The 16593-nt window shown below is 38.5% G+C and overlaps 1 protein-coding gene across 11 annotated transcripts in view; it reads left to right on the forward strand.

Moving 5' to 3' along the window:
* LOC144319613 (uncharacterized) overlaps positions 1 to 16593 on the forward strand; it is a 103435-nt gene that overhangs the window by 40767 nt on the left and 46075 nt on the right. For 3 of the 11 annotated variants that reach the window (XR_013385389.1, XR_013385384.1, XR_013385392.1), the window contains one exon: positions 7823 to 7962. The exons of the other annotated variants lie outside the window; for them this stretch is intronic. The gene's annotated coding sequence lies outside the window, so the exon portion shown is untranslated. Of the gene's footprint in view, positions 1 to 7822; positions 7963 to 16593 lie in introns of those variants that run through there. 11 annotated transcript variants of the gene reach the window in all.

The raw sequence follows: 16593 nt of genomic DNA on the forward strand, positions 1-16593 counted from the left end.
TCAGAGGAAAGAGAGCTAGAAACCTTTCAAAGTTTTCTATTACATATAGGGCTTATTTTTTATTTTATTTTTTAAAATATTTTATTTATTTATTCATAAGAGACACAGAGAAAGGCAGAGACACAGGCAGAGGGAGAAGCAGTCTTCCTGCAGGGAGCCTGATGTGGGACTTGATCCCAGGACCCCAGGATCATGACGTGAGCCAAAGGCAGATGCTCAACCACTGAGCCACCCAGGTGTCCCCAAGATTTCTTTTAACCTAACATTTAAACACATGATAATTTAGCCCCTGAATAATTTTCAATCTAAGTTTTGGTACTTAGCCCGAACCCTCTATTATAGGCTAATCCTATTCACTACCTTACCACAGACCACAACCAATTTCCATTCCAAATATTTGTGACAATTATCCAAATGGAATGTCAGCTTCACATCCATTTAGCCAAATTGTATCCATCATTCAGATCATACGTCATGATGTGGTCAGCTTAACTGTCTAGAACCTCAGAAGGGTCTGAGATTTTTGCCTTACTTGAAAGCTAACAATTCAGCTAGCTACAGTTTCATGGATATGTCAGGAGACATAGAACTCTTGGGTCAGAGACAAAGGATAGTTCTTTTACTCATAACAATAGTAGCAGCTAGAATATAAACCTTTTTGTTCTAGTTCCTCAAGTGTCAATATCCTTAGGGCAATGTGAAGAGGACCAGTATACACAGTATACTGCCTACACAGTAGAAGAACACAGAGGTTAAGAAACATGAATCATTTATAATGGACAGTAAACATGCCTCCCTTTTATTCTCTTATCTTCCAACATTGTAAGCAAATCTACACTTTGCTTCAGAGAGACGTTGTCTCTCTGCCAATGCTGCTCACTCTACAAATAACCTTGAAGAGATAGTCCTGTACAAAGGTAGTGAATGTGTCTTCTCACAAGAGGCGCAGAAGCATGAGTCTCATGGAGAACAGTCTCAACACTGATAGCCTAGTCTACATTGGTATGGCCCTCCTCTTCAGCTCTAATGTGGTAATTCCCTAGGCTGAGTAATATGCAAAGCTCTTCTGAAAGGACGAAGTCTCATAGACTTCCCAGGGTTCACTTGAGCACTTTCACTGTAACATTAAGTACAAGTAAACCTAGGCATAGTCTCATTGTGCCCATAGCTCTTACACACTAGACAAAGGTGGAAAAATGTGCAAGTTGAATGTAAACCAAAATAAGAAAGCCAATCAATTTTCTATTTGTAATATTAAATTAACAATATAGAAATTACTGTTTGGCTAAAACTAAATTGTTGAGGTAGGCTTTAGTAGCAAAAAGACAACCAACTTTCAGTTCTACCCCCCAGGCCCCAGGGAGGGGAGAAGGGTTAGAGGTTGAATCAATTACTAATGGCCTGATTTAATCAAGCATGCCTATGTAATGAGGCCTCCTCAAAAACCCAAGAGAATGCAGTTCGAAGAGCTTCCAGGTTGGTGAATGAATCTACACTTTGGGAGGGTGGTGCATCCCAGTTCCATGGGGACAGATGTGCCTGGCTTTGGGACCCTTCCAAACCTTGCCCTAAGTATCCCTTTATCTGGTGGTTCTTCTGTATTCTTTATAATGTTCTTACAATAAACTGGTAAACACACAAAAACGTCCAGATATACATTAATCTGGCTCTTGATTTCTGTATCAGCAATACCAACGTGAATAATGTCTATTTGCAAAGTTTTTTTGCATAAAATCATATTAATAACAATGTTTTGTTTCATTAATTGAGGTTAATAATATATTTAATCAAAATTAAAAGGCAATTGCAATATTGCATTTCTTTATAAACTCTAAAAAGTTATCATACTCACTTAAAATTTGTTAGCTCTACCTGAATTACCAAAATCTGGACCAAATGCATTTCTCTAATTATTGGTGGCATCAATAGAAGAAAATAATATCTCAAGTATTTTTACCCAGCAGAGGCCAAAAACAAATTTCTGGTTTTATTAAAGAGTTAACTACCAGAGTGTTGACATAATCTGGTAAATATGAGAAATAGAATGTTTTAAAAACAATTTGATCTCAAGTCAAGTTTTCTTTATATCACAACCTCTATGATTTCAACCTAGGATGTTCAAACTCCTGTGAAACCTTCACTCGCACAGAGGAGTCACATGTCCTCCTCTGCTGATTCCTTAGCTCCAAAACCTTACTTACATTTTACACCTACTGGCAGCAATCACAATAGTACATTATTGCAAATCCTCAGTATTGTCATGATGGCCAACTTAAATCTCAATTAATGAAATAACAGAGGGACTAAAATCTTATCCTGGAGAAAGGTTTCCAATGACAAATTATGACCACCCAGGACTTTGACATGAGGACAGTGGCAGACACAGCACTATAACTGACCCACCTAACAGTGGCCAGACACTAAAAGTCAATAAAATTCAAATTCTCTAACTCGAGAATCGCTTAGCAATTACATACCCACAAATGCCATATTATGCAGAATGTACTTAAATCATTTACTGGGTTATCATATTAAGAAAAAAATAATATCTAAATATCCTTATTGAGCACTGAGAACCAAGAATCTGTCCACACATCTCTAGGGGTTCAAGGACTACAGTGAGAGACCAATTGCTCCAAAGCATCTTTGCCAGTAGCTTTCGCTGTCTGGTCTTTCCTTATCTTCACTTCCTTCTTGGCTATTTCCAATCTCCAGTTTCTGTTTCCTTTCTGCTTCTGCAGTGCTCACTGACCTTTCTCCTTCCTCTTTTTCACTTTTATCATTCCTGGTGGAGAACTTCTCAGTCTAATCTGGCCCTCTTCCTCCTGAGTAGATGTTCCCTTGGCAATTACCCGAGATGCTTCACAACAGCGAGTGATTTCCTTGACTTATGAGAAATGTTGGCAAAGAGACATCAAGGGATTTGCTTGAAGTCACTCCTAGGCCAGGGACCAATGCCACCCCTCTCACCTCTTTTTCCATATCCCGCCCCCCATAGACTTTGCTGAGTCCCTGAAGTCCTTACCACACAACATGGTGAGCACCAGTCTCTGAAAAGACCTAGTGCCAAAAAAAAAAAAAAAAAAAAAAAGACCTAGTGCCAATATGGGGGGGCGGGGGTGGTGTACAGGTAATCACAGTACTTTTTTGGGTTGTTGTTTGTTGCGATGAGGGGCATTTAGACATTTTTTTGACAATTGTGGTAAGATATACGTAACCTAAAATTGATCATTTTAACCATTTTTAAGTGTATAACTCGATAGCAGTAAGAACATTCACATTGTTGAGCAACCATTCTCCAGAACTTCCATCTTGCAAAACTGAAATTCTATACCCATTGAACAACTCCCCTCGATTCTCAACTCCCCCCAACCCCTAGCAACCACTATCCTACATTTTGTCTTTATGAATTTGACTGCTTTAGGTATTTTATACAAATGGAATCATACAGTTTGTATCTTTTTGTGACTGGCCCTTCTCCCTTTAACATAAAATAACTCCCATTCCCACTCCACATACACACACCAGATTAGCCTTAGACAATCACCAGTCTTGGAAACATCACTTGAGGGCTGTATGTAAGATCTTTCCTGTTCTGAACTCCCACACATCCTGGTTCCCATCATGCCGATCTGTCAACAAGTTGAAATACTGACTCCATTCCCTTTGGTTTCCCAGGCTGAAAGAGATTTGATTAAACTTGAAGGAAATAACTCTTTTTATCCATAAAATGATGAACAATGTTTTTTACCCTTATTTGGGTTTTGGGTAAGAACTTTTGAGAACCTGATGAAAACTATATACCATTCCTAGAAAAATACACAGGCACACATACTTTTGCATAGAGTTTCCTGGGCTTGTATGCCCTGATTTATTTATTTTAAATATTTTATTTATTTATTCATGAGCGATACAGAGAGAGAGGGGCAGAGACACAGGCAGAGGGAGAAGCAGTCTCCCTGCGGGGAGCCTGATGCGGAACTCGATCCCAGGACCCTGGGATCATAACGTGAGCCAAAGGCAGAACCACTGAGCCATCCAGTTGTCCCTATGTGCTGTGATTTAAGTTTAGTCCCCTCAAGAGCAGACCCTAAGATAAGGATTTGGGTACAAGTAGTTTATTTGGGAGGTAATTTCAGGAAACATGAGGAAGTGAACCAGAGAAGGAAAGAAACCCAATAAAGGATGAGTTTGTTAATTAGCAGACACCACCGTGGCTAACAGAGGCTCAGTTTTACTGGAGACCCTCTGAGATGATGTGTAAAACATACCTTGGAATTGTGGAGTTAACCTTCCAGCTATCCCAGCCTGCTGTGCCCTTGAGTAAGCATGGTCCTCCAGCCACAGAAAGCCCTAAGGCAGAAGAGACAGGTGCTTGAGAAGGCTTCGGGGTATATGAAATTGTTCACTGAAGCTGAAGGTAACCTTTGGAAGATCCCAGGGCATGTGGGTGGGGTATTAACACTGACATACATCCTGGAAAGCTCATCCATGCATACTACTTCAGAGTCTTTGGAAAAGGTTTACTAATATGCCTTCCCGCTGCAACAGCCTGCTTTTCTGGTCAAGCAGTGGATAGCTTGCCTGCACTCTCAGGCCTAATTTTTTGAGCAGACATTCAAGTGAGCCTGCTTCCCAGCAGCCTATAATAGACATCCATCCTGAGATTGTACTCAGCCTGCACAGCTGAACACAGATTCATCTGCCCATGGGATCCAGCTATCATTAGGTCCATTTCAACAATAGTGAGCAACAAGGCCCTACCCAGTGGGTTCATTGCTTAATTCCACAGTTTACGAGAATGATGTGCATGGTGGGGATCTGCAAAAAGCTAAATGGAAATGGCCTCATTGCCATGTCAGATTGTATTTTCTGTTATTCATTTCCTCTGCCTTAAAGTTAAAGCAGGTGGTCAGTTTCATTAAGGAATGGACCAGCAACAACATGGGGACCTTAAAGATAAAATGCAAGTAAAAAAAAAACCAAAACTCCCAGGCATGAACATAAGGACTTTTTTGGTGGTGGTTTTCTGGACTGTCACCTTGTAGGAGGTGGAAGAGAGCAGAAAACTTAGACAAGAGCTGAGATCTTGGGTTCTGTTGAGGGTTGCACTGTATCCCTCCAAAAGATTTTGAAGTCCTAATCACAGTATCCCTGAATGTGACCTTATTTGGAAATAATCTTTGCAGATAGCCAAGTTAATGAGGTCATTAGGGTGGGCCCCAATGTAATATGATGGGATCCTTATAAAGAAAAAGAATTTAGACCTAGAGACAAACACATGGAAGGAAAGCAATGTGAAGACGCAGGGATAATGCCACCTACAAGCCAAAGAACACCTGAGAACAGATTCTCCATCACAGCCCTCGGAAAGAAGTAGCCCTGTTGATACTTTGATCCCATACTTCTGCCTCTGGACTGTCAGACAGTAAATCTCCGTTATTTAAGCCACTGTTTGTGGTGCTTTGCTACAGCAGCTCTAGGAAATTAACAAAGGCTCAAATAAGAAAATTCAAGGTTAAGTCTAGGGAGAGAGATGGGGCCGTGAGAAGAGTAAAGAAGATAACATAATATGGTTAAAGAACACAACAGAAAGTGGTGTTGGGAGTCTGAACCATCACACCATGTATCTCAGAGTCACCAGGGGTCAGGGACCAGACTCAAGAAAGTTAAGACTAGGTATTGGCAGTCAGAGAAGGATATGCTATCCACAAATGGGGGTCTTGTTCTCCTTTCCTGGGAACGCCCTCTACCTTTCTCCACCACTTTATGGAGCTGACCTCTTGAAGAGTTCTGCATCCTCTCTCCCCCTTGCCCTGACTGTGCTTAAGGGCCTTCCATGAACCCATTATCCCACCAGAGTGTCCCTCTGCATTGTAATTGCCTCCCCAGTGGTCCCCCAATTAGGCTGTTCATCTCTTTGAGATGAAGGACTGGGTCTTTTCCATTATTGCATCCCCAGCATCAGATACTATACCTGATGCATTATAGGGAGATTCCATAAATATTTGTTGAATAACTGGATGGATGGATGGATGGATGGATGGATGGATGATGGATGGATGGGTGGGTGGATGAAGGCATGAAAGGCATGGACTTGATATTTTTTCCCATTTTAAAGTTTTATTTAAATTCAATTTGTCAACATATAATACCCATGGCTCATCTCATCGTTCACCCTTCTTAATGCCCATCACCCAGTTACCATATCTCCCCATCCACATCCCCTTCTGCAACCCTTTGTTTCCCAGAGTTAGGAGTCTCTCATGGTTTGTCTTCCTCTCTAGTTTTTCCAACTCAGTTTCCCCCTCTTAGCTTATGGTCCTTTTCACTATTTCTTACATTCCACATATGAGTGAAACCATATGATAATTGTCTTTCTCTGATTGACTTATTTCACTCAGCATCATACCCTCCAGTTCCATCCACATCAATGTAAATGGTAGGTACTCATCTTTTCTGATGGCTGAGTAATATTCCATTGTATATATATATACCACATCTTTTTTTATCCATTCATCTGTTGAAGGACATCATGGCTCCTTCCACAGTTTGGCTATTGTGGACATTGCTACTATGAACATGGGGGTGCAGGTGTCTCATTATTTCACTCCATCAGTATCTTTGGGGAAATAACTCAGTAGTGCAATTGCTGGTTCATAGGGTAGCTCTATTACTTCCAAAGGGAGGAACTAGATAGGATTGGCTACACAATTCTGCTTAAATGTGAAATAAGGTAGTCATATGGTATAACTGTATTTCTTCCTAATGCTAATCAGAAAATGACTGTATTTTATAGAGAGTCTGAAAAGTAAAAACAAAACAAAACAAAAAACTGGCTTCTACTTCTGGCAGAATGATCCATTAGTGTTCTGAAATACCTTTTATACAAAATTCTCAGATGCTGAGTAAATTGCAAAAAGCATGGCAATTAATGCATTCCTAAGCTTAAAGTAACAGAAATCTCTGCAGTCAAAAAAATGAAAAGCAGGTATATGATATATAAATATTTTCTGCCATTCTGTGGCTTGTCTACATGCATTCTCTTAATGCTGCCTTTTGGATGAACTGATTTTTTTTTTTTTTACAAAGCCCAACTTAATAATTTTTTTGTTTTATTGTTTGTGCTTTTTGTATTCTGGGCACAGACTTGATATTAAGACAAAAATTAGCTTGCATCTTGGGGCCGTTTAGATATCTTCTGGGCTTGAGATAGGATGGAGCTTCCTAGGTAAGAATTTGGTCAGCAGGACCAACAGTTGGGAATAGCTGACAGGTTGAACATTGCAATATTATGACTAGAGTCGTGTAGCATTCATTCATTTACCCATTCCTGCTCAAACATAGTTGGAACACTATAGTTTTCTAGACACTAGGGATATGAAGATGGGGACAGCAAAATTCCCTTTACATATTGCTGGAGGGAGAGATTTGTAAGTAAGGAAAGGGAAAGGATGTATTCCCAAAGATGTGTGTCTCATCATTTATATATAATATCTGAAAGTTGGAGTAAACCTCAGTGCCCATCCACAGAGATAAATGGTTAATTATAATGTGGTATATTAATCTGATGAAATATCATGCAGCAAATAAAAAGGGAAAAAGAAAATCTTCAGGTAATATTTCAATTAAAACTAATTTAGGCTATGACTAACAGAAAATTTGACATTAGGGTGGCTGTGACTGATATAAAACCAGAAATTAGAATAGTCTAAACAAATATATTTCTTTTCATGTAAACAAAGCCAGAGGTAAGCGGCTTGATAGGGTGGCTCAACCATCATCAACCTAGCTCCTTCTCTTGCTATTCCTCTATCCATAGAATGTGACTCCTCCTTCATGGCCCAAGAACTGCTGCTAGAGCCCCAGCTATCACCTCTGCATTCCAGGCACTAGGAAGAAGAAATGGATAAAGAAGGCAAAGTCTCTTTTATAGATACTTTCAAGGAGTTGCATGTGATGTTTCTTTCTTTTTTTTTTTTTTTAAAGATTTATTTATTTATTTATTCCTAGAGATGCAGAGAGAAAGAGAGGCAGAGACACAGGCAGAGGGAGAAGCAGGCTCCATGCAGAGAGCCTGACATGGGACTCGATCCAGGGTCTCCAGGATCACGCCCTGGGCTGCAGGCGGCGCTAAACCGCTACGCCACCGGGGCTGCCCGCATGTGATGTTTCTTATTTCATCTGTATCAGAGTTCAGGTAGAAAGATGAGTTGTTACAAGTGTTATGGGATAAAGGATCTATTATGGATAAATAGACTTTACACTGTATGGGAAGAGTTGTAGAGAGTTGGAGGGTCAGAGAAGCTGTCACCAACTGGTCATTTTGAAAAGTCAAGCATATCAAGCTACTGGAAGGGGGCTGAGAATGGGGAGTTCATGTAAAGGTCTGTAGGAAGCTGCTACCCCCTCTGGAGGATCCTAATTAAGCACCTGGAGGGGAACCAGTGGCTCTTGTTGGTCAGTAGGGCCAGAAGAGGAGCTGGACATATAATGGAAGAGAGTGAGTTACAGCTGGAAACTGTTGGACACCTCTGCATCCATCTGTCACCATATTGGAAAACAAAGAACAAAATGACGATTACAGACTAATGACCACTGCCTTACTTCTGCCTCCTAAATTTCATACAAGATCCTTTTTTGGCCAACTATAACCTGGAACCACACACAAAATGTAATTCTGGGAACCAGCTCCCAGTTTAACCAAGGTGGTGCAGTACAAACCACCACGATTCCCTCTACATCACCCTGGCATGCATATACAAGTCTCTGTCTCTCTCTTCTTAAACCACATTTAATTTTTAAGTAGAGACAATGGTGCAATCATGCTTCCATATAACCCGATGCAGCTATCCTTCATACAGCTGGAAAATGTAAACCCTTCCCCCAAAAGAGGATACACAGAAGTTCATGTGTCACTTGTGTCCATCACTTGGATAATAGTCCAACCTCTGCTCACTCAGTTACACTTTGCCTTAAGCCCTTAACTTAAACACTGAGATATAAAGTTAAATGCTATTAACACATCCTATGTTAAAAAGTAGGAGAATTAGAAAAGATTACAGTATGTAATGTTTATTAAGAACATGTTCATATTAAAGCAAGGAGCACTCATAAAGACCCACAGTCCTCGTTTCTACAACTGGTCACATAGTCATAGCTGGTACTTAATACTTTTCTCTTTCATGACACAGTCTATATTTTCTCTTCCCTCAGCAAGCAGTGCAGCTGGTCATAATCTTGCATGATACAGTGAATCAAGCCTTCATTCCAGAAGGGTCTGGGCCATGAGCAATCCTAGTTGTATTGGATTTTGTAGTTTTCCATTAACATTTATCATAGGAGATAGGATGGCTACCAGGTAGCCTAAAAGATCTCCTATGTTTCAGACATACTCTTCCCTGACCCCACCTTGATAGTCTCCTTGATGGTCATGATCAATCAATCACCCAAGCCAGTAAATACTGAGACTTTTTTTTTTTGTTAATTTGTTCTTTGGCATGAGTTGCCTAAAATGATCAGTAGAGCATGTCAGTTTCCAGTTAAAAACCCACTGCTGTGTTTCCTGATGGAAATTATTGCCTTGGGATTTTTTTTTTTCTAAACCAAGAGATCCCAAAGTTTTGGTGACAAAATCAAACATTTTACTAATGGATTATTAGGGATAGAAGAGAAAGGACCCACTCCCATTTCTATCCCTTAGACTTGCCTATAAGAGAAACATTGCCATATACTGGTTGGTAATTTAGAGCATATATTGCATTCTGGTGGATGTTACCCTGACTTTGAAAAGTGTCACCACATAGCTGACACCATAACTGAATCTTTTTTTTCAATCTGAGATATAGTTGACAATTAAAAATTATATATATTTAAGGTATACAACTTGATTTAATATATGTATACTTTGTAAAATATTTATTACAATCAAGCTAATTAACATATGTATCAGGGATCCCTTGATGACTCAGCTGTTTAGTGCCTGCCTTCGGCCCAGGGCGTGATCCTAGAGTCTCGGGATCAAGTCTCACATCAGGCTCCCTGCATGGAGCCTGCTTCTCCCTCTGCCTGTGTCTTTGTCTCTCTCTCTCTCTGTCTCTCATGAATAAATAAATAAAATCTTTAAAAAATATGTATCACCTCACAGGGTTATAATTATTAAGTGCACGGTGAGAACAGTTGAGATCTACCCTCTTAGCAAATTTCAATTATATGATGCAATACTGTTAATTATATAGCCACATTGTTGTGCATTAGATCTCCAGAATTTGTCTGACATAACTGAAACTTTGTACTCCTGAGCCAACATCTCCCCATAATCTCCTTCCCTTGGCCTCTGGTAACCACCATCTTCTGTTTCTGAGTCTGACATTTTTCAGTTCTGCATATAAGCAAGATCTGCAGTATTTGTCTTTTTGTGTCTGGTTTATTTCACATAGTGTATGTCCTCCAGGTTCATCCATGCTGCAAATGGCAGAATTTCCTTCTTTTTCAAGGGTGAATAATATTCCAATTATACTTACGTATATATGCATATAACATTTTCCCTCCATATATCTATCATATGAAATATACATATTTCTCCACATTTTCTTTATCCATGGACGCTTAGCTTGTTTTCATATTTTAGCTATTGTAAATAATGCTTACATCAACATGGAAGTGTAGATACCTCTTCAAGATAATGCTTTCATTTCCTTTAAATAAATATCCATAAGTTGGGTTGCCAGATCATATGATAGTCCTATTTTTAATTTTTGGAGCAGCCTCTTTTTTTCTTTCTTTTTCTTTTTTTAAAGATTTATTTATTTATTTATTTATTTATTTATTTATTTATTTATTTATGATAGACACAGAGAGAAAGAGAGAGGCAGAGACACAGGCAGAGGGAGAAGCAGGCTCCATGCACCGGGAGCCTGATGCGGGACTCGATCCCGGGACTCCAGGATCTCACCCCGGGCCAAAGACAGGCGCCAAACCGCCAAGCCACCCAGGGATCCCCCTCAAAATTATTTTCCATAATAACTACGCCAATTTGCATTCCCACCAATGGCATACAAGAATTTCCTTTTTTCCACATCCCTACCAGTACTTGTTGTCTTTTGGTTTGTTTGTTTGTTTGATGACATAGTCTGGCAAGTATGCGGTAATATCTTATTGTGGCTTTGATCTGCATTTCCCTGACAATTAGAGATGTTCAGCACCTCATCACATACCAGTTGGTCATTTTATGAATTTCTTTTGAGGAATGTACACTCAGTCCTTTGCCAATTTTTAACTGGGTTTTTTTTCTTGCCATTGAGTTGTATCCTTATAAATTTTGGATATTAACTCCTTATCCAAAATATATTGTTTGCAAGCATTTTCTCCCATTTCACAGGCTGTCTTCTGATTCTGTTGATGGTTTCCTTTGCTGTGCAGAAGCTTTTTCGTTTGATGCTACTTCATTTGCTACTTTTGTTTTAGTTGCCTGTACTTTAGTTGTATTCAAAAAGCCATTGCCCAGACCTATATCCAAAAGCTTTTCTCCATTTTTCTTCTGGAAGTTTTATGGTTTCATGTCTTATGTGTAAGTCCTTAATCCATTTAGAATTGATTTTTATATGTGGTATAAGGTAAGGATCCAATTTCATTCTTCTCCACGTGGATATCCAGTGTGCCTAACATTGTTTATCAAAGAGACTACTCTTTATTGTGTGCTCTTGGTACTTTTGTCAAAGATCAGATGACTATATATATATATATATATATATATATATATATATATACACATGGCTTTATTTCTGGGTATTCTATTCTGTTCCATTGGTATGTGTGTGTGTGTGTGTGTGTGTGTGTGTATTAATGCCACTTCCACATTATTTTGATTGCTTTAGTTTTATAATATATTTTGAAATCACGGAGTATGATGCCTCCAGCTATGTTCTTGATGAAGATTGCTTTGACTACTCAGGATCTTTGGTGATTCTATATGAATGTTAGGATTATTTTTTTTTCTATTTCTATAAAGAATGCCTGTGGGATTTTAGTAGGGATTGCCTTGAATCTGTAGATCACTTTGGGTACTATGGACATTTTAATAATATGAATTCTTCAATATATGAACATGGAATGTCTTTCTATTTATCTGTATCTTTAATTTTCTTCATCAATGTTTAATTATTTTCAGGGTTTAAACCACTTTGGTAAAGTTTGCACCTAAGTATTTTATTCTCTTTTTTCTATTATGAATGAGACTGATTTCTTGATTTCTTTTTGATAGTTCATTGTTTTTATATAGAAATGCAACTGACTTTTGAATATTGATTTTGTATCCTTCAACTTCATTGAATATATTTATTAATTCTAATTTTTTGGTTGAATTTTTAGGCTTTTCTATGTATATGATCATATCATGTGCAAAGACAGATAGCTTTACTTCTTTCTTTCTGATTTAGATGCCTTTTATCTTTTCTTGTCTAATTGCCCTGACAAGAACTTCTAGTACTCTGTTGAAAAAAAGTGGCCAGGGTGAGCATCTTTTTTTTTTTAAATAATGATGTTCATGAGGGAGGCACTATTTTTAAAAAATTTTATTTATTTATTCATGATAGAAAGAGAGAGAGAAGGGCAGAGGCACAGGCAGAGGAAGAAGCAGGCTCCATGCAGGGAACCCGACGCGGGACTCAATCCTGGGTCTCCAGGATCACACCCTGGGCCAAAAGCAGGTGCTAAACTGCTGAGCCACCCAGGGATCCCAAGGGTGGGCATCTTTGCTTTGGATCTTAAAGGGAAATTTTTCAGTTTTCAGGCAGGTTGGCAATGCAGAACTAATGTCTATAGAGGTAGCTGGCTTAGAACTGGACTCCTTGGCTTTTCTTGGTTGAAGGGGCAACAAACTTTTCCTCCTATTTATTCCATGAACTTTGCTTCAGATAAGTTCTCAAATGAATTGACCTTAAGTATAGGTACATGGTCTCTTCTTCTTTTTTTTTTTTTTTATTTATGATAGTCACAGAGAGAGAGAGAGAGAGAGAGAGGCAGAGACATAGGCAGAGGGAGAAGCAGGCTCCATGCACCGGGAGCCCGATGTGGGACTCGATCCTGGGTCTCCAGGATCGCGCCCTGGGCCAAAGGCAGGAGCCAAACCGCTGCGCCACCCAGGGATCCCTGGTCTCTTCTTCTTAAAAATTTAAGAGATTATTTTTTAGACCACTTTTAGGTACACGGCAAAATCAAGCAGAAAGTACACATATGCCCCCATATATGTGTAGTCTCCCGCATTGCCATATCCTTCATCAAAGATACATTTGTTACTGTTGATGAATCTACAATGACACATCATTATCACCTAAAGCCCATACTTTACTATGCTCCCTCATGAGAACCTCTGGCAACCACTGATCATTTTACCATCCCCAGAATTTTGCCTTTTTCAGAACGTTAGTTAATTGTATAATATATATATATAGTATTTTCAGATTGGCTTCTTTCACTTAGGAATATGCATTTAGGTTTCCTTCATGTCTCTTCATGGCTTGATACTTCACTTTTTTTTTAGTGCTGAATAACACTCCTTCGTCTGGATGGACCATGGTATATTTATAATCTATTTACCTACTAAAAGACATCTTGCTTGCTTCAAAGTTTTGGGAATTATGAATAAAGCTGCTATAGATATCCATGTGCAGTTTTCTGTGTAAAAATAAGTTTTCAACTACTTTGGGTAAATACCAGGGTACATTATTATTCAATAAGGGTATGTTTCATTTCCTAAGAAACCAGTAAACTATCTTCCAAAGTGGCCACACCATTTTACATTCCCACCAGCAATGAACGAGGATTCCTATCACTCTACATTGTGTCCCTAACATTGTTTATTAAAGAGACTACTCTTTGATAGTTGTTAGCATTCTGAATTTGGTGTTGTTAACGTTCTGAATTCTGGCCATTCTAACAGGTGCATAGTTGTCTCCCCCAACACACACACCCTCTTTAAATTAATATTGACTATTTCCCTTGTTATGGGCTATACGTAAACTCTCCTATTTCACATTGACCATTTTTCTATGAATGAAGGAATAATATTTTTATAACCCTGTTCCCCTCCCTCTGAATGTTTTATGAAAAGAAAGTAAACATTACTAAAGAAAATTCAAGAAGTGAAAGGAAAATTGAATTTTCCTTCCTCAGAGAAGAAGTTTAAATCAATCATCCTTGAGAAAAATCTAAATGGTCCAAATTATCTGGAGCCATTTTTTGTAAGATTGGATTTGCCAGTTCCAATAATTGGTAAAACTCATTAGTAAAATTATTTGGATCCAGTTATGGTTCTTTGCTTTTTATTTCTCATTCTCTATCTTCTTCCCCTTCTTCTCCTTTTTGACATGGGGTGGGGGATGTTGGGTAGATTCTTAATACAGATTGAATTTCTCTAATGATTCTAAGTTCGTTTGTGTTTCTATTTTTTTCTGAATCAATTCTACAAAATTATTTTTTCCTGGGAAATCCATTTTGTCTAAACTTTTAAATTTGTTTAAAGTTCACATTTTCCTTTATTTTAATATCTGTTTTATTCCCTGTTCCATCTTAATATACATATTTGTGCTCTACCTCTATTGAGAATCCATTGTTGGGACTCATTTCTTGATTGAGTGAATGTTCACCCTCAAAAATCTTAAACACCGGAATCCCTGGGTGGCGCAGCGGTTTGGCGCCTGCCTTTGGCCCAGGGCACGATCCTGGAGACCCGGAATCGAATCCCACATTGGGCTCCCGGTGCATGGAGCCTGCTTCTCCCTCTGCCTATGTCTCTGCCTCTCTCTCTCTCTCTCTCTCTGTGACTATCATAAATAAATAAAAATAAAAAAAAAAATCTTAAACACCAGGAAGTGAATCTCTTTCTACTCTCCAAACCATTGTAATATAACAATCCTAGGTGAGTGCATCTGGTTCTCTCTAGCATGTACTTCCAAGTTCTACAAATGGAGGCTGGACAGAGAGTACCAGTAGACTCATTTGGCTCTCACACTAAGTCATACCTTCTACGTAGTTTATTATTTTTTTTAAATTTTTTTATTTATTTACGATAGTTACAGAGAGAGAGAGAGGCAGAGACACAGGCAGAGGGAGAAGCAGGCTCCATGCACCGGGAGCCCGACGTGGGATTCGATCCCGGGTCTCCAGGATCGCGCCCTGGGCCAAAGGCAGGCGCCAAACCGCTGCGCCACCCAGGGATCCCCGTAGTTTATTATTAATAAAGGACATAATTTGATCTTCATATCTGTGACTTTTTGTTGATCTCTCAATGGATTCAGTAAGAGAGAACACTAAAGTCATTTATAGCTTTCTTAAACTTCATCATTTCTGTTTTTAATTTCATTAATTCGTGTTCTTTTGTATAATGTGCTCCCTTCTTTCTTTGGATTATTTCATATACAGTAGTCAGTGAAATTAAAACTCTAGTCTTTCATGTTTTTATTTAAATTCCAGCTAGTTAACATACAGTGTAACATTAGTTTCAGGTGTAGAATGTAGTGATTCATCACTTACATACAATACCCAGTGCTCATCACAACCAGTGCTCTCCTTAATAGTCATCACCCATTTAACCACTCCCCACCTCCCTTCCAATAACCCTCAGTTTGTTCTCTATAGTTAAGAAGAAATGGGAAATGGGAGAACATTCCATAGTCATGAACTGGAAGAACAAATATTATTAAAATTTCTATATAATCCAAAGCAATCTACATATGTAATGCAATCCCTATCAAAATACCACCAGCTCTTTTCACAGAGCTAGAACAAACAATCCTAAAATTTGTATGGCAGTGCAAAAGACCCTGAATAGCCAAAGCAATATGGAAAAAGAAAAAAGAAAGCTGGAGGCATCATAATTCCAGACTTTAAGTTATATTACAAAGCTCTTGTGATGAAGACAGTATGGTACTGACACAAAAACAGACAGAGATCAATGGAAGAGAAGAGAAAGCCCAGAAATGGACCCAACAATGATATGGTTAACTAATCTTTGACAAAGCAGTAAAGAATATTAAATGGGAAAAAGTCTCTTTAACAAATGGTGTTGCGAAAACTAGACAGCAACATGAAGAATGAAACTGGGCCACTTTCTTACAGCATACGCAAAAATAAATTCAACACAGATGAAAGACCTAAATATGAGACAGGAAACCATCAAAATCCTAGAGAACACAGGCAGTAACCTTTTTGGCCTAAGTCATATCAACTTCTTACTAGATACATTTTCGGAGGGAAGGGAAACAAAAGCAAACATGAACTATTGGGATTTCATCAAGATAAAAAGCTTCTGAACAGTGAAGGAGAAATAAACAAAACCAAAAAGCAACTTTTAGAATGGTAGAAGGTATTTGCAAATGACTAATGTTTCATTTCAAATAATTCTGATTTCCATTATAAGTTCCTCTTTGACCATGAATAAAAACATGTTCTTTAAAAATTATTTTTAAATTTTATTTATGAACAATGGCATATCATAAGGATGTGCTTTTTGGTAACTATAGAAAACACTTCAATTCAAAAAGGAAAATGCTCTTTATAAGACAGGAATATTTAAGGAAAAATCAAGAAAATAAT

This window comes from Canis aureus, chromosome 1, assembly GCF_053574225.1.
Source record: "Canis aureus isolate CA01 chromosome 1, VMU_Caureus_v.1.0, whole genome shotgun sequence".
NCBI classification, from domain to species: domain Eukaryota; kingdom Metazoa; phylum Chordata; class Mammalia; order Carnivora; family Canidae; genus Canis; species Canis aureus.